The 19,238-nt window shown below is 38.6% G+C and overlaps 1 long non-coding RNA gene across 3 annotated transcripts in view; it reads right to left on the bottom strand.

Moving 5' to 3' along the window:
• The window catches only part of LOC309849253, a 323,232-nt gene that overhangs the window by 293,774 nt on the left and 10,220 nt on the right, over positions 1-19,238 (bottom strand). For all 3 annotated transcript variants that reach the window (XR_014303616.1, XR_014303617.1, XR_014303618.1), the window contains exon 2: positions 17,645-17,723. This is a non-coding gene — a long non-coding RNA (uncharacterized lncRNA). The remainder of the gene's footprint in view (positions 1-17,644; positions 17,724-19,238) is intronic.

Raw genomic sequence — 19,238 nt, 5'->3', positions numbered from 1 at the left:
ACTTTTACCCTTTTCTTTTTTAACATTTTAAACTAGTTTATCTAATATATATATATATGTATATATATATATATATATATTTTTTATACTTTTCTTTTTTTTTTCTTTCTTTCTTTCTTTCTGAACCTCTTTTTATCCCCTTTCTCCCCCCTCACGATTTGGGATCTCTTCTGATTTGGTTAAAGCATATTTTGCTGGGGTTGTTGCCACCCTTTTAGTATTCTCCTTGCTCCTTCATAACCCTTTTTTTTTTTTTAACATTTTATTTATTTATTTGACAGATAGAGATCACAAGTAGGCAAAGAGGCAGGCAAAGAGAGAGAGAGAGGAGGAAGCAGGCTCCCCGCTGAGCAGAGAGGATGCAGGGCTTGATCCCAGGACCCTGGGATCACGACCGAGCCAAAGGCAGAGGCTTTAACCCACTGAGCCATCCAGGTGCCCCGCTCCTTCATAACTCTTACCTGGACAAAATGACAAGGCGGAAAAACTCACGACAAAAAAAAAGAACAAGAGGCAGTACCGAAGGCTAGGGACCTAATCAATACAGACATTGGTAATATGTCGGATCTAGAGTTCAGAATGACAATTCTCAAGGTTCTAGCTGGGCTTGAAAAAGGCATGGAAGATATTAGGAAACCCTCTCGGGAGATATAAAAGCCCTTTCTGGAGACATAAAAGAACTAAAATCTAACCAAGTTAAAATCAAAAAAGCTATTAATGAGGTGCAATCAAAAATGGAGGCTCTCACTGCTAGGATAAATGAGGCAGAAGAAAGAATTAGTGATATAGAAGACCAAATGACAGAGAATAAAGAAGCTGAGCAAAAGAGGGACAAACAGCTACTGGACCATGAGGGGAGAATTCGAGAGAAAAGTGACACCATAAGATGAAACAACATTAGAATAATTGGGATTCCAGAAGAAGAAGAAAGAGAGAGGGGAGCAGAAGGTATACTGGAGAGAATTATTGGGGAGAATTTTCCTGATATGGCAAAGGGAACAAGCATCAAAATTCAGGAGGTGCAGAGGACGCCCCTCAAAATCAGTAAGAATAGGCCCACACCCCATCACCTAATAGTAAAATTTACAAGTCTTAGTGACAAAGAGAAAATCCTGAAAGCAGCCTGGGAAAAGAAGTCTGTAACATACAATGGTAAAAATATTAGATTGGCAGCAGACTTATCCACAGAGACCTGGCAGGCCAGAAAGAGCTGGCATGATATTTTCAGAGCACTAAACGAGAAAAACATGCAGCCAAGAATACTATATCCAGCTAGGCTATCATTGAAAATAGAAGGAGAGATTAAAAGCTTTCAGGACAAACAAAAATTGAAAGAATTTGCAAACACCAAACCAGCTCTACAGGAAATATTGAAAGGGGTCCTCTAAGCAAAGAGAGAGCTTACAAGTGGTAGATCAGTAAGGAACAGAGACCATATACAGTAACAGTCACCTTACAGGCAATACAATGGCACTAAATTCATATCTCTCAATAGTTACCCTGAATGTTAATGGGCTAAATGCCCCAATCAAAAGACACAGGGTATCAGAATGGATAAAAAAACAAAAGCCATCTATATGTTGCCTACAAGAAACTCATTTTAAGCCTGAGGCACCTCCAGATTTAAAGTGTGGGGGGGTAGTGGAAAAGAATTTACCATGCTAATGGACATCAGAAGAAAGCAGGAGTGGCAATCCTTATATCAGATCAATTAGATTTTAAGCCAAAGATTATAATAAGAGATGAGGAAGGACTTTATATCATACTCAAAGGGTCTGTCCAACAACAAAATCTAACAATTTTAAATGTATATGCCCCCAACGTGGGAGCAGCCAACTATATAAACCAATTAATAACAAAATCAAAGAAACACATCAACAATAATGCAATAATAGTAGGGGACTTTAACACTCCCCTCACTGAAATGGACAGATCATCCAAGCAAAAGATCAGCAAGGAAATAAAGGCCTTAAATGACACACTGGACCAGATGGACATCACAGATATATTCAGAACATTTCATCCCAAAGCAACAGAATACACATTCTTCTCTAGTGCACATGGAACATTCTCCAGAATGGATCATATTGTCGGTCCTAAATCAGGACTCAACCAGTATCAGATAATTGGGATCATTCCCTGCATATTTTCAGACCACAATGCTCTAAAGCTAGAACTCAACCACGAGAGGAAGTTTGGAAAGAACCCAAATACATGGAGACTAAACAGCATCCTTCTAAAGGATGAATGGGTCAACCAGGAAATTAAAGAAGGATTGAAAAAAATCATGGAAACAAATGATAATGAAAACAAAATGGTTCAAAATCTGTGGGACACAACAAAGGCAGTCCTGAGAGGAAAATATATAGTGGTACAAGCCTTTCTCAAGAAACAAGAAAGGTCACAACCTAACCCTACACCTAAAGGAGTTGGAGAAAGAACAAGAAAGAAACCCTAAGCCCAGAAGGAGAAGAGAAATAATAAAGATCAGAGCAGAAATCAATGAAATAGAAACCAAAAAAACAATAGAACAAATCAATGAAACTAGGAGCTGGTTCTTTGAAAGAATTAATAAAATTGATAACCTCCTGGCCAGACTTATCAAAACGAAAAGAGAAAGGACCCAAATAAATAAAATCATGAATGAAAGAGGAGAGATCACAACTAACACCAAAGAAATACAAACAATTATAAGAACATACTATGAGCAACTCTACGTCAACAAATTTGACAATCTGGAAGAAATGGATGCATTCCTAGAAACATATAAACTACCACAACTGAACCAGGAAGAAATAGAAAGCCTGAACAAACCCATAACCAGTAAGGAGATTGAAACAGTCATTAAAAATCTCCAAACAAACAAAAGCCCAGGGCCAGACGGCTTCCCGGGGGAATTCTACCAAACATTTAAAGAAGAACTAATTCCTATTCTCCTGAAACTGTTCCAAAAAATAGAAATGGAAGGAAAACTTCCAAACTCATTATGAGGCCAGCATCACCTTGATCCCAAAACCAGACAAGGATCCCATCAAAAAAGAGAGCTATAGACCAATATCCTTGATGAACACAGATGCAAAAATACTCAACAAAATACTAGCCAATGGGATTCAACAGTACATTAAAAGAATTATTCACCACGACCAAGTGGGATTTATTCCAGGGCTGCAAGGTTGGTTCAACATCCGCAAATCAGTCAATGTGATACAACACATCAATAAATAAAGAACAAGAACCATATGATACTCTCAATAGATGCTGAAAAAGCATTTGACAAAGTACAGCATCCCTTCCTGATCAAAACTCTTCAAAGTGTAGGGATAGAGGGCACATACCTCAATATCATCAAAGCCATCTATGAAAAACCTACCACAATATCATTCTCAATGGAGAAAAACTGAAAGCTTTTTCGCTAAGGTCAGGAACACGGCAGGGATGTCCATTATCACCACTGCTATTCAACATAGTACTAGAGGTCCTAGCCTCAGCAATCAGACAACAAAAGGAAATTAAAGGCATCCAAATTGGCAAAGAAGAAGTCAAATTATCACTCTTCGCAGATGATATGATACTATATGTGGAAAACTCAAAAGACTCCACTCCAAAACTGCTAGAACTTGTACAGGAATTCAGTAAAGTGTCAGGATATAAAATCAATGCACAGAAATCAGTTGCATTTCTCTACACCAACAACAAGACAGAAGAAAGAGAAATTAAGGAGTCAATCCCATTTACCATTGCACCCCAAACCATAAGATACCTAGGAATAAACCTAACGAAAAAGGCACAGAATCTATACTCAGAAAACTATAAAGTACTCATGAAAGAAATTGAGGAAGACACAAAGAAATGGAAAAATGTTCCATGCTCCTGGATTGGAAGAATAAATATTGTGAAAATGTCTATGCTACCTAAAGCAATCTACACATTTAATGCAATTCCTATCAAAGTACCATCCATCTTTTTCAAAGAAATGGAACAGATAATCTTAAAATTTATATGGAACCAGAAAAGACCTCAAATAGCCAAAGGGATATTGAAAAAGAAAGTCAATGTTAGTGGCATCACAATACCAGACTTCAAGCTCTATTATAAAGCTGTCATCATCAAGACATCATAGTACTGGCACAAAAACAGACACATAGATCAATGGAACAGAATAGAGAGCCCAGAAATAGACCCTCAACTCTACAGTCAACTAATCTTTGACAAAGCAGGAAAGAATGTCCAATGGAAAAAAGACAGCCTCTTCAATAAATAGTGCTGGGAAAATTGGACAGCCACATGCAGAAAAATGAAATTGGACCATTTCCTTACACCACACACAAAAATAGACTCAAAATGGATGAAGGACCTCAATGTGCGAAAGGAATCCATCAAAATCCTTGAGGAGAACACAGGCAGCAACCTCTTCAACCTCAGCTGCAGCAACATCTTCCTAGGAACATCGCCAAAGGCAAGGGAAGCAAGGGCAAAAATGAACTATTGGGATTTCATCAAGCTCAAAAGCTTTTGCACAGCAAAGGAAACAGTTAACAAAACCAAAAGACAACTGACAGAATGGGAAAACATATTTGCAAATGACATATCAGATAAAGGACTAGTGTCCAGAATCTATAAAGAACTTAGCAAACTCAACACCCAAAGAACAAATAATCCAATCAAGAAATGGGCAGAGGACATGAACAGACATTTCTGCAAAGAAGATTCCAGATGGCCAACAGACACATGAAAAAGTGCTCCATATCACTCAGCATCAGGGAAATACAAATCAAAACCACAATGAGATATCACCTCACACCAATCAGAATGGCTAAAATCAACAAGTCAGGAAATGACAGATGCTGGCGAGGATGCGGAGAAAGGGGAACCCTCCTACACTGTTGGTGGGAATGCAAGCTGGTGCAGCCACTCTGGAAAACAGCATGGAGGTTCCTCAAAATGTTGAAAATAGAACTGCCCTATGACCCAGCAATTGCACTATTGGGTATTTACCCTAAAGATACAAACGTAGTGATCCAAAGGGGCACGTGCACCCGAATGTTTATAGCAGCAATGTCCACAATAGCCAAACTATGGAAAGAACCTAGATGTCCATCAACAGGTGAATGGATCAAGAAGATGTGGTATATATACACAATGGAATACTATGCAACCATCAAAAGAAATGAAATCTTGCCATTTGCGACAACATGGATGAACTAGAGCATATCATGCTTAGCGAAATAAGTCAAGCAGAGAAAGTCAACTATCATATGATCTCCCTGATATGAGGAAGTGGTGATGCAACATGGGGGCTTAAGTGGGTAGGAGAAGAATCAATGAAACAAGATGGGATTGGGAGGGAGACAAACCATAAGTGACTCTTAATCTCACAAAACAAACTGAGGGTTGCTGGGGGGAGGGGGTTTGGGAGAAGGGGGTGGGATTATGGACATTGGGGAGGGTATGTGCTTAGGTGAGTGCTGTGAAGTGTGTAAACCTGGCGATTCACAGACCTGTACCCCTGGGGATAAAAATATATGTTTATAAAAAATAAAAAATTTAAAAAAAAAGATACAGATATTAGGACAATCAGAGAAATTTAAATTACAGTTTATCTTGTATTGATGTTATATCTCCTGGTTTTGATCATTGTACTGTCACTGTATAAGAAAATGTCTTTATTCAAAGTAAGTACACATCAATGAATTGTGACAGGGACAAGTGACAAGATTTCTGCAACATATTCTCAAATGGTTCAAAGATAATATATAGATAGTAACATTATATGTTAATTGAATTTAAATAAAAAAATAATTCTGATCAAAAAATAATATATAGATGGAAAGATACAGACTTAATAGATATATATCTAAAGATATAGATAAAACATGAGAAATGATAAAGTAAATGTGGCAAAATATTAGCAATTGGTAAAAACTGGGGTGAAAGGTATGCAGGAGTTCTTTGTACTGCAGTTAAAACACTTCTCTCAGTTTGAAAAATATTTCAAGATAAAATTTAAAAAGAGTTCTGCCTCTCTACATTTCATAGAGTGCTGACCAACTTATTGCCTGTTTCCTATCATCACACTGTCTTCCTTTCATGTGATTTTACTTATCACTTGGAAGCACTTATGTCACAAACACTGTATTGGGTATTCTGAAGGAAATACAAGTGTAGTGAGATGCAAGCCCTACAAGTGTGGGCACACATTAGCCATCCTGTGATAAAGAAGTTCCTATGAGCAAAAGAAAGTGTGCCAGAAAGGACAGAAGAGGAAATCAGAAAGCACTGGGGCTGGTTTAGGGTACAGAAACCTTCATGTAGAGGACTTCTGATCTGAGGTCAGCTATGAGCACAGGTGGGATTGTCACAGTATAACTCTGGAGTGAGGAACAAGTGGCAGAAGGCAAAGGGGGTAGTTGGAATGTCATGAGTAAACCTCTGACACAAGAAGGGCAAGGTGAGTTCCATCTGGGAATGTGCTGGGGAGTAAAATAAGTTTAGAAAGGAAAGACAGGGTCAGATGCTGAGTGACCTTCAATAATAAGAGAAGTATTTTGAATTTTGTTTTAGATAATAGGGAGTTAAGATTTTTGTGAAAGTAGTTATTTCCCTCTGAGACTGGGAACCATGTCTTGAGTATCCTTTGTGGAATTTTACTTCAAACATTGTTAACATTCAATAAATAGTGGTGGTGTGATATTTATAATAAAGTAAACATTTACAATCTAATGAAATTTTATTTAAACTCAAGTCTCAGAAACTTATGTTATTAAAATATGAAATCAGTTTTGAAGTGGGAAAAATTGTCGGGTACTTCCCATGTGCCAAATGTTTTACATAATCTCTTATTTCACCTGTCCAATTCCTACATTTAATAAGTAGAACAAAAAAATTAGCTTAACACTCAAAATTATAGTAAGTAGCCAGGTGAAGTTTCTTTGGTTTCAGGCATTAAAAATAACGCATCTAATTCAAGCAGGAAAATGGGGAATAATGTAAGAATCGAAGGGAACATTGGAAATCAGATTTAGAAATTTCATTTAAGAACCAAAGCAGTGGCTACTGAGATGAATTTACCCCACTTATTTTAATTCCCTTGGTCACTCTACACTAGTACAAGTTCTAAGCAGAAATCATTCACAGTCATCTTTTTTTTTTTTTTTTAAGATTTTATTTATTTGACAGAGATCACAAGTAGGCAGAGAGGCAGGCAGAGAGAGAGGAGGAAGCAGGCTCCCCGCTGAGCAGGGAGCCTGATGTGGGGCTTGATCCCAGGACCCTGGGATCACGACCTGATCCGAATGCAGAGGCTTTAACCCAGTGAGCCACCCAGGCGCCCCTCACAGTCATCTTTAAGTAGGCGAAAGTAGAGTATCCCAACTGTTATTCACATCCTATTGTATCCTGTTTTCAGAGGCCGCGGTGCCCATGAACATGAGCCACTCACATTTTGGGCTACAAGAACATCTCCTGGCCAACAGCTGAGTATGGTGGGGGTAAAATGTATGGAATAACAAGGGATCATTCCAGCAAGATACAGTAGTCCTCCAATTAGCCACCTTTAGCTTGAAGACTCCTTGAAACCTAGCAAAACTTTTCTTTCAACCTGCAGTTTGAGACTTCCCACACAACTTTCCTTTCCTCTCTCTTTCTCCAAGTGTCAGACCTGCCTCTGATCTGAAGGTCAGCTCTGTTCCACCTGCCCCTAATCCTTCTCCCAATAAATCTCTGGATGTCTAATCCTGTCCTGTCTTCTGCTTCTGAATAGACTAGAACTAATGCAGCAATAAAAACAACACTTGAACTCTAAACTATATGAACTCAAGCCTATGTGAACTCAAATCCATGTTTTTTCCACTATCCTCAACAGGAATAGTTGTAGATAGAGAAAAAGTGATTACCCAAATATGAGGATAAGACCCCATTTTTTTTAGGTGACAAAATAGAGGATAGATTTATCCATAACAGTAAAAAAGAAAAATCAGCAATGAAGCGATACCTGGGTGACTCAGTCAGTTAAGTATCTGCTTTAGGCTCAGGTCATGCTCTCAGGGTCCTGGGATCAAGCCCTACATCAGGCTCTCTGCTCAGCAAGGAGTCCACTTCTCTCTCTCTCTCTCTCTCAAATAAATCAATAATATCTTTAAAAAAAAAAACTAGCAATGAAATTCACATACCAAAAAAATAAAGAACAATCAGGGGGCGATTTTTATATTTCCAAAGTTATATGACTCTTTGGGGGATAGTTTCAAAGTGTCAAGTTCCACTGGGATGTTTGAAATCTACTGTGACTTACCCCTAATCTCCGAGCTGCCTGCCCATTGGAAATTCTATTCCTGTACTTGGTAACAGGGAAAGAAAAGAGTGCTGATATCTCTCTCCCAAGCCAGGCTTCCAAACTGAAAACAGTTATAAGAATCAAACCCCACTGAGGACAAAGAAACAAAATGGCAGGTATCAGGTCACCTCAGCCCTGTTGCCACTGTGAAGTGCGGAGGCAAAAAGTGTCTTTTTTTTTTTTTACGATTTTATTTATTTGACACACAGAGAGATCACAAATAGGCAGAGAGGCAGGCTTGATCCCCTCTCGAAGGAAGCAGGCTCCCTGCCAAGCAGAGAGCCCGATGCAGGACTCGATCCCAGTACCCTCAGATTATGACCCAAGCGAAATTGAATTCTCTTGATTGAATTCAAGAACCTTATGTCCACCCATTTATGTAGTAAATATTTATTGAATACTTCCTAAGTAGCTAGCTGCATAAAGACTCCTTCAAAAAATTTATGATTCAAATAAAGATATGAGGAATGGTAAATGGAACTAACATTTATTATTACAGAGATATGTGTGTCAGACTATATAATAGGAAAATTTCATAGCAGTATGGAACAAGAGGTCTCCTACACTGAGACACTGACAATTAAATGAAAAACAAGGTACATGGATAGATGGGTCTAGAAGGATTATACCGGGCTCAGCAACAGCAGCAGCACCTGGGAACTGGTCAGCAATGCATAATCACCAGCACCACCCCAGGTCTTCTGGACACTCTAGAAATGAGGCCCAGAAGTCTGAGTTTTTACAAGCTCTCTGGTGCACACTGAAGTTTGAGAACCACTGGTAAAAAACAATGACTCGGAGTCTCCATTCAGAAGGTGGACTGATCAGAGAAGATCTCAGGATCTAAGTTAGACCTGGGAAATGGGTATGAGAAGGGAAGAAGAGGTACCCAAGCAGAGTGGAGTTGGGCTGTCCACATCCTACTGAATCTTTGACATAGTTTTCTCCTGGATCTTAAAGTCTTCATGTTGATGATAAGGGCAAATCCTTTCACTTTAACTCTATATGGTCTTATCCACTGGATAACCCAGCTAGTCCTGGGCTCTGATACTTATCCAATGTAATCCCTCAGTTAAAACAGTTCATGCCATCCTTAGAGTCTTAATAAGATGACATTATTAATTCCTTAGCCTACAGATGAAATTCTCTCCCCTTTCAGGCTATTGCTACCCTGATTATCTTACAAACTGATGTCAGTATCTCTTGATCTTCCCAGGACACATGGAAGTGAATTTTAAAAGGAAAATGTCCTGAAGTATAGAAAATAGAGAGCATGAATTTTAATCTACCACCCCATAGAGAATTGCACATTTTGAAGGATTATTTAAAACTTGGATGCCAGCTTGTTCCACAGTTGCAGCTGCAGCTTAATAACCAATCACAGCAAGCCCTCTGCAGAAATTTCTAGCAGTTTTGCAAATAGTTCAAAGGCTCATCAACCTGCTTCTCAGAAATGCCTCTTTATTTTCCCAGGAAAATCTGCATTTCATCTGCCAATGTCCTACCCTCCTACACACCCATATTTCTTTCTCATGCTCCTCAAGATCCCAAGTATGGTGAGAATGAGTTACAGATAAAACTTCATAGTTAAAACTATGCACTGCAACAGAAACAAGGCTTCCATTCCAAGCCACCCGGTGAAATCTGAAGAGATTGCCCACTTTAGGCAGAGCACACTATTCTCATTTATTCATTCAACAAACATCCATGAATATTTCCTGTTCGGAGAGGCAACCCATCCCAGGATCCTGAAAATTCTGGGCGTTCTTGCTTACTATGACAGATTGCAAGTCTCCTCCATTTCCTGATAATAAAAAAGATGATGGCGTGGCCAAGGTTAACTACCATGTAACTGTTTGATGCCCCAGGGAGAGGAATTTGCTTGTTTCTTGCAGCAATGTTTTCTGCTTGCCCAGAAAGGTGCCGGGCATTTGGTCCTGGGTTCTTCTGCTGCAATGTACATGATGTGTAGCCACCCATTAAACTCATCATGCCCCATAAGTGAGTCAGCACTCACATTGCTAATGCTCCTGCTGTTTGCTTTTCTATAAGTAATAAACCATGTTGTACTGTATCCTTAAGTCTTGTTGTCTCTTTTGGCTCCTAGAGAGTAGCAATGGGTTTGCTCCTTGACATCCTTTATGAGATTGGTGTTTGTCTATGACACCCACTATGAGCTAAAACCTGTGATGGTCGCTGCTGCCCAGTATTCCAGCATAGAAGGACAACAAATTCTGCACACTCAGACTCTCAAAGCACCACAAGGGATGCTTGTATGGGACTTAGACTAAGGTAAGATATTTTCTGAACCTTCAAGCAAGGTCTTAAGACAACATAAGCTCAAAGGAAGAAGAACCTGGTGTCTGGCTGATGGGAATACCATCACCACAGTGATCACTCACCATCTGGTAGGCCATGAGGACTCAGTGATTAGTGGTGGGGCACAAACAGTCTGGCACAAAGTGGGGATCCAGCCGTTAAAAGTTTCACTACTGATGAACTGGGATTGTGTACAGGAAAGGCTTTAGCAGGCCAGGTGTAGGAGGTAGAGGGATCTGAGATGTATAGAAAAAATAGTAGCCATAGGATAATGATCAATCAGCATGATTGGTGTTCTGGAGAAAGATGAACACCTGAAAGCCAAGCATGAAAGCCTGAGGGCCTCTTTGCCACACAGAAAGAAACTCTCATGTCCTATAACAGAAAAGTCTGAGAGCTAAACTTCAAAGATGATTAAGGCCCAAGCAAGGCAGGTCTGTTATGCCAGGGTCAGGCCCTCACTGTAAAAACCTGGGATCCTAAACATGGGATAGGGACATGAGGGTGGATGACCTTGATGATTTTCACACCCTAGACTAACCCTCTGAAAATACAGACTTAATCCCTTCCTCCCTTTTGGGAGCTACAACGCACTCCCCTACCCCCAGCCCTGGAGGACGATACAGAGGCCTCTCCCTGGCTAGGCAAAATGTACCTCTCTCAGTGCCCACATCCCTCCTGGCCAGAATTAGAGTAGGAATATAGGGGACTAGGTAAATAGGTGAGTCTTGGCCAAGATACAGCTTATATTATGTCCACTGAGTCCATGAACCCAAACAGGTGCTATTTCCCCAGTCCCAGAATATATATTTGGGATTGATATAGAATCAATTCTCATTTTTTGCAATAGTTGCCCTCTGCAAAGTCACTGCAGATGCTGAATTAGTGAATACTGAACAATCACTCCTCAGGGAAATATAGGACTAGGTTCCCACAAGTGTCTGGTCACAATATTTTCATCAAGCAATATATAACCTTGTTTTATGTGTGTTTCTGTTTAAAATATCTTATTTCCTATATACTTTTATTTCATTAACATTGAACTCACAGTCAATAGCACTGTAACTCATGCCCGAAGGAAACTTATCTAACACTCACTTTCTCTGTAAGAGACATCAAGTCTTCTTGCTCATAGGAACCCTACACAGCACTTCAACATTTCAGCACTTCACCTGGGGGGCATTTAAACAGCAGCCATCCCATAAAAGCACAACAATGCAAAAACGTGGTACTTTACAGACTACAAAAAGAACATTTACTTACAGTCTGAGACTTAAAACAAGAAGAGAGAACATCACCTTATCAACAGGCTGTGACCATGCCTGTTGGGTGACCTGAATTTTTTACAACTTTGTCAATGTCCAGTAATGACCATAAAAGCACCATAAGTATTGATTTTGGACTCAATAAATTTTAGCAAGTAGGTGAACTTACAAATATGGAATCCATGAATAATGAAGGTGGACTGTGCATCATTAACGAATGGCATTATCTTCACAACCAAAGTGTAACTTGGTTAGCTATGTATGCTAAAGCATACTTAGCTAACCCTGGTCTGAAGAAATCCCTGATTCTACACAGTTCTGCTCTGATTTGCATGGAGAAAGCATAGGGAGGTACCAACAGCTGGACCAGGTGCTTGCAAATCTAAACACTGCATGACGGTGAAGACTCTTTCACCAGTCCAGGTGTGCAAAACACCAGTCTGAGTGATGACTCTCCCATACACTCACCCCATCTAGTGAGAACTCACAACAGGATTTCTCTCTTTTTGCCTTCCCCTCATCACTTACAACAGTTAGAGCATGTGAAACACAGAGGGTTTTAATCTTGAGACAGGACTTCCACCCTAGGAGGATTAAGAACACAAGGAGTTGCCAAAGCTAACCTTGCATGTCTCCCAAGACAGGAGCATCAATCAAACATAACTGCAAAGGAGAACACTGTTTGATGCAGACAGGGAATTAAACCCAGGTACAGGAAGACCAGAAAATCTAACCTGGATCCTACCCAAAATATCTTGCTGAGAGAGACTAATTTTGACCTCCAAAGCATAAACTATTTATTATCTGGCCCTTTACAGAAACGGTTTGCCAGCCCCTATATTAGATTATGCAGTCAATGATTTGGTAAATGCATTCGTTTCTATCTAATCTAGAGAAGAGGGCCAGAAAGAGTTTGCTCTTTTTTTTTTTTTTTTAATGGATAAGAGGATACATTTACAGTTTTGCCCCAGGACTATGTTAAGTCTCCTGCCCTCTGTCATAATAAAAGCCAAAGAAATGTGGGTACCTTGCCAAAAATCACATTAACCCATAAAATCAATGATGCTATGTTGATCAAGCCAGATGAACAAGAGAAGACCAGCATAATATATGGATATGGACTCCTGGGCTTGAGAAAGAAACTCAATGAAGATTCAGGGGCAAACCAATTCCATAAATACTTCAGAGGTTTAACAATAAGGAGTGTGCTGAGTCATTCTTTCAAAATAACAGTCAAGATATTGGAGCACCTGGGTGGCTCAGTTCCTTAATCATCTGCCTTGGGCTCAGATCATGATCCCAGAGTCCTGGGATCCAGCCCCACAATGGGCTCCCTTCTCAGAGGGGAGTCTCCCCCCACCTCAGCTTGTGCTCTCTCTTTCAAATGAATAAAATCTTAAAAAAAATAGTCAAGTTATTGTTCTTTGTTCCCCCTTCCATGAAGAAAGAATACTTTGTGAGCAACTTCAGGGTTTGGAGGCAGTATATTCCAAATCTAGAGTTACTGCTCTAGCCTATATGCCAGATGAAAAAAAGTTGCTTTGGATGGAGCCTCAGGTGGCTCAAGCAGTCCTATCACTTGGGCCATATGACCTGGCAGATTTATGGTGATTGATATTTTAATGGTCAGACGAGGTGTCATATAGAATTCATGGCAAAATTTGGTGAGAAAAATCACAACTCAGTCCCTAGGGTTCTGAAACAAGATCATGTTATCTAAAGTGGAGAATCATAAACCTTTTCAAAAAACAACTTCTGGCAAGATACTGGGCCTTGTACTAGCATGGAACACAAATGGAAAAAATGGAAAACTTGGTAACTAGCATACCAAATGACCATATGGTCAGGATAACCATCATAAGATAAGTCCCGTTAGGCTGAACAAGCCCTTAGATAAGGCAAATCCAGCAACTGTCCAACTAGAGATAAAAATGTCATTAGGGATGGATGCCTGGTGGCTCAGTTGGTTAAGCATCTGCCTTCAGCTCAGATCAAGATCCCTGGGTCCTGCGTTCAACCCCCACATTAAGCTCCCTGCTCAGTGGGGAGCCTGCTTCTCTCTCTGCCTGCTGCTCCCCTTGCTTGTACTCTCTCTCTCAAATAAATAAACAAAATCTTCCCCAAAAATGTCATTAGGGAGTTATAAGTTAAAACCACAATAGATACCATTACATAATCAATGGACTGGCCAGAATCACAGACACTGAAAATACCAAGTTTTAGAAAGGATGTAGAAAATCTGAAACCCTCATATGTTGCTAGTGGCTATATAAAACAGCACAACCGCTCTGGAAAATTATTTTTTTTAAGGTTTTAGTTATTTATTTGTCAGAGAGAGGAAGAGCACAAGCAGGGGGAGCAGCAGGCAGAGGGAGGCAGGCTCCTACTGAGCAAGGAGCCCAATGCAGGATTCAATCCAAGGACCCTGGGATCATGACCTGAGCTGAAGGCAGATGCTTAACCAACTAAGCCACCCAGGTGTGCCAGGTTGGTGGTACTCTTTAAAAATTAAATATATACTTAAAATATAACTACTCATTGTTATAAAATATTTCTCTTAATCCCCAGTCATATTCCTAGTATAAAGAATACTCTACATGATATTAATGTAACTTTCTTAAATTTAGTGTTTGCATGTTTTTATCCTTTCTACCTTTAACCTATATGTTATCATATAAAAAATGGGCTTTTGGTAGAGAGCATATAATTGAGTCTAATTTTTTTTCCCAGTCTGATCATCTCTACCATTTAATTGAGAATTAGACCATTTATACTTAATGTAATTATCAATATCATTGGTTTTTAAATCTACCATATTGCTATTTATTCTGAGGGGTTTTTTTGTCCATTTTCTTTTCTGACTTCTAGCATTCATTGTTTATGCACCACACCCAGTGCTCCATGCAATACATGCCCTCATGTTACCCACCACCAGGCTCACCCAACCAACCCCTCATCCTCCTCCCCTCCAAAACCCTCAGATTGTTTCTCAGAGTCCACAGTCTCTCATAGTTTGTCTCCCCCTGTGATTTCCCCCAACTCACTTCTTCTCTCCAACTCCCAATGTCCTCCGTGTTATTCCTTATGCTCCACAAGTAAGTGAAACCATGATATTTAACTCTCTCTGCTTGATGTATTGTACTCAGCATAATCTCTTCCAGTCCCATCCATGTTGATACAAAAGTTGGGTATTCATCCTCTCTGAGGGAGGCATAATACTCCATTGTATATCCATTTATCTGTTAAAAGCATCTCGATTCTTTCCACAGTTTGGTGACTGTGATCATTGCTGCTATGAACATTGGGGTACACATGGCCCTTCTTTTCACTACATCAGTATCTTTGGGGCAAATACCTAGTAGTGCAATTACAGGGTCATAGGGAAGCTCTATTTTTAATTTCTTAAGGAATCTCCACACTGTTTTCCAAAGTGGCTGCACCAACTTGTATTCCCACCAACAGTGTAAGAGGGTTCCCTCTTCTCCACATCCTCTCCAACACATGTTGTTTACTGTCTTGTTAATTTTGGCCATTCTAACTGGTGTAAGGTTGTATCTCAATGCTGTTTTGATTTGAATCTCCCTGACAACTAATGGTGATGAACATTTATTCATGTGTCTGTTAGCCAATTGTATTTATTTTCTATTTATCTTAACTCTTCTTTGGCTATTATTTTCCTTCCTCTGGCTTAATAGAAGGGTTTTTTCCTTCTATATTTATGAGTCTATTTCTGGTTGTTTATTCACTTGGTTTTTTAGATTCCACATATAAGTAAAATCAGATAATGTTTCTTTTTCTATGTCTGACTTATTTCACTTAATACCCTTTAGGTCTCTCCGTGTTGTCACAGGTTTTTTGTTAAATTTGTTTGCTTTGGGGGATTCCTTTTTATCTCTACTATTGGCTAGTTATCTATTTCTCTTTGTTTTTGGTTTTTAATAGTAGGCTTAGGACTTAAAATATACATCTTTAACCTGTCATATTCTATTTTCAAATAATATTCCACTTCAAGTATAATGTAAGGTCCTAACAGCATTGCCCCATACATTTCACTTCTACATGTTATAAACTTCACAATTTATTTTTTACTTTAAACAGTTAGCCACAATTTTAAAGAATTTAAAAGTGAGGATAAAAGTTATTTACGTTCACCCAAATATTTACCATTTTCATATCTTTACTTTAATAGACCCAATTTTATATCTAGTATTATTTTTCTTCCCCTTAAGTCTTTAAAATTTCTTATAATTCTTGTCTGCTAGTAATAAATACTCTCAGCTTTTGTTTGAAAATATATTTATTTCATCGTCAAATTTTAAAGATACGTTCTTTGGTTATAAACTTTGAGGTTGACATTTATCTCCCTGAATTTTGAAGATGTTGTTCCATTGTCTTTTGGCTTTCATAATTCCCCAACAATCTGTTAATTTTTATTTTTTTTCTCTTTAGACAGAGTTTCCCCCCCCCCCTAAACTGCTTTTAAATTTTTCTCATCTGTGGTTTCAGGAAATTGATTTTAATGTGTTTTGGTATAATTTTCTTTGTGCTTATCATTTTTATACTTTAAATTTCTTAGATGTGTCAAGTTATAGTTTCATCAAATTTAAAATTTTTCATTCATCTTTTCTTCAAATCTTTCTTCTTCCCCATCCATCCCCTACCCTTCTTTCTAGGATTCCAAGTTTATGTATGTGCAAAAACTTGACACTGTTCTATAAGTTTTATAGGTCACTAAGGCTCAGTTATTTTTATTTTTCTTTGTTGTCATTGTTTTTCTCTCTGTACTTGAGGTTGGGTATTTTCAATTGTTATGTGTTTGTATTTACTGATATTATCTTAGACAATGTTTAATCTGCTACTAACACCAACCAGTAAACTTTTTATCTTAGATACCAAGTTCAGTTTTTCATCCCTACAAGTTTTTATTATCTTCCATTTCTCTTTTCACAATATTTATTTTTTAATATATTGATCATAGTTATAATAATAGCTGGATTTTTTACTCTTTCTGTCCATTAATTCAATCATCTCTGTCGTTTCTTACCCATTGTCCTGGTGGAGTTTTCTTCTTGTTGTGTATTACATTTTCCCATATCTTGCTATGTTTAGAATTTTTTCTTAGATCTTAGTGTTTTTTTTTATTAGACCTGAGTTTTACATTGTGAGAATTTGTATTTTGTCCTCTTCCTTTAGAGAGTATTGGTCTTTGTTCTGGAAGTTGATTAAGTTAATTACACTTTTTAGGCTTTTATTATTTTTAAGCTTTGTTAGGGCCAATCTAGAAGAGTCCTTACTTTACAGATAATTTATCATGCAAATAAGGTATGGTCCTTCTAGAATCTCTGTTGAATGGGCCAAGTAATCAACAAGGATTCTCCAATCTTGCTAGTCATAATTCAGAAGGCTCCCAGTACTGTATGTGGTTTGGAAACTCTTTAGTTAACAGCAACCTGGGCACTCTTTGCCCTACTTCATGGAATTTTGCTCTGTACATACCTATACATCTTAGTATACAGCAAAGACACAAGAGGACTCCATGCAAATATATAGTTATTTTTCTGCATAGTTCTCCAAACTCTAGCTTCCTTAGCCTTCGTCAACTCCAATCACTGTCTCCTGAACTCAGCAAAATCATCATAGCCTGCTTAGGAGCAATATACAACCACTCAGCTTTGTGATGGGGAAAGTAACTTCAGGCAAAGAACTACAGTGACCACAGTGTTTATCTCACCCATTTCCCATATTGCAAGAATCACAGCCTTCTGTCTCCTGGCTCTGTCTTCTGTCTCTTACAGTCTTCTGTCTAATGGCTGAAAATAAATGTTTTTGTTTTTTTAGTTTTTTCAATATTTGGGGAGATAGTATCAAATTCAGTTCCTCCATCATGGTCAGAAAAGAAAGTCTATGTGAGGTGCATTAATGGTTCAGTCAATTAATTGTTCAACTCTTTATTTCAGCTCAGACCATGATCTCAGGGTCAAGGGATCAAGCCCCATGTCATGCTCCATGCTCAGAGTGGAGTCTGCTTGGGATTCTCTCTCGCCCTCTGCTCCTATCCCCACTTGCTCTCGCTCTCTCTCTCAGTAAATAAATAAATAAATAAAATTTTTTTAAAAAGGAAATGAAGTATATGAATGTATTTTGATAAGTTATAACCTCCATTTGTGAATGCAAAGTTTCATGATTATTTTATTATGCATCATTTTCAACAAACATTCACCAAGCTTCAACTATATATAACAACACTGCAATGTACTATAGAGAACACAAAGAATCTAGGGGGAAGAGATTCCTTATGTACAGAGGAAGTCCCAACAGAATAATGTCAGACCTGTCCACAGAAACCTGGCAAGCCAGGAAGGGCGGGTAAGATGTATTCAGGGCACTAAATGAGAAGAACATGCAGCCAAGAATACTTTATCCAGCAAGACTGACATTCAGAATGGTTGGAGAGATAAAGAGCTTCCAAGACTGGCAAGGTTTAAAAGGGTATGTGACCACCAAGCCAGCACTACAAGAAATATTAACGGGGGTTCTATAAAAGAGAAAAAAGCGCAAGAATATCATTGAACAGAAATTTATGGAGACAGTCTATAGAAACAAAGATTTCACATGTAACATGATGTCAATAAAAACGTATCTCTCAATAATCACTCTCAGCATGAATGGCCTAAATGTACCCATAAAATGGCACAGGGTTGCAGATTGGATAAAACGACAGAACCCATTCATATGTTGTCAACAAGTGACCCATTTTGAACCTAAGGATACATCCAGACTGAAAGCGAAGGGATGGAGAAGCATCTTTCATGCCAATGGGCCTCAAAAGAAGGCTGGGGTAGCGATTCCCATATCAGATAAACTAGATTTTAAACTAAAGACTGTAGTCAGAGATACAGAAGGACACTACATCATTCTTAAAGGGTCTATCACCAAGAAGATCTAACAATTGTAAATATTTATGCCCCCAATATGGGAGCAGCCAACTACATAAGACAACTGTTAAGCAAGATAAAGAGTCATATTAATATGAATACATTAATAGTAGGGGATCTTAATACGCCACTCTCAGTAATAGACAGATCATCCAAGCAGAAAATCAATAGAGAAACAAAAAGAGCATTGAATGACACATTGGACCAGATGGACCTCATAGATATATACAGAACATTCCACCCTAAAACAACAGAATATTCATTCTTCTCAAGTGCACATGGAACCTTCTCCAGAATAAACCACATACTGGATCACAAATCAGGGCTCAACCAACACCACAAGACTGAGATTATTCCCTGAATATTCTCAGATCACAATGCTTTGAAACT

The sequence above is a fragment of the Mustela nivalis genome (assembly GCF_964662115.1).
Source record: "Mustela nivalis genome assembly, chromosome: 15".
Lineage (NCBI taxonomy): Eukaryota > Metazoa > Chordata > Mammalia > Carnivora > Mustelidae > Mustela > Mustela nivalis.
This window is presented reverse-complemented; position numbering and strand designations above follow the sequence as displayed.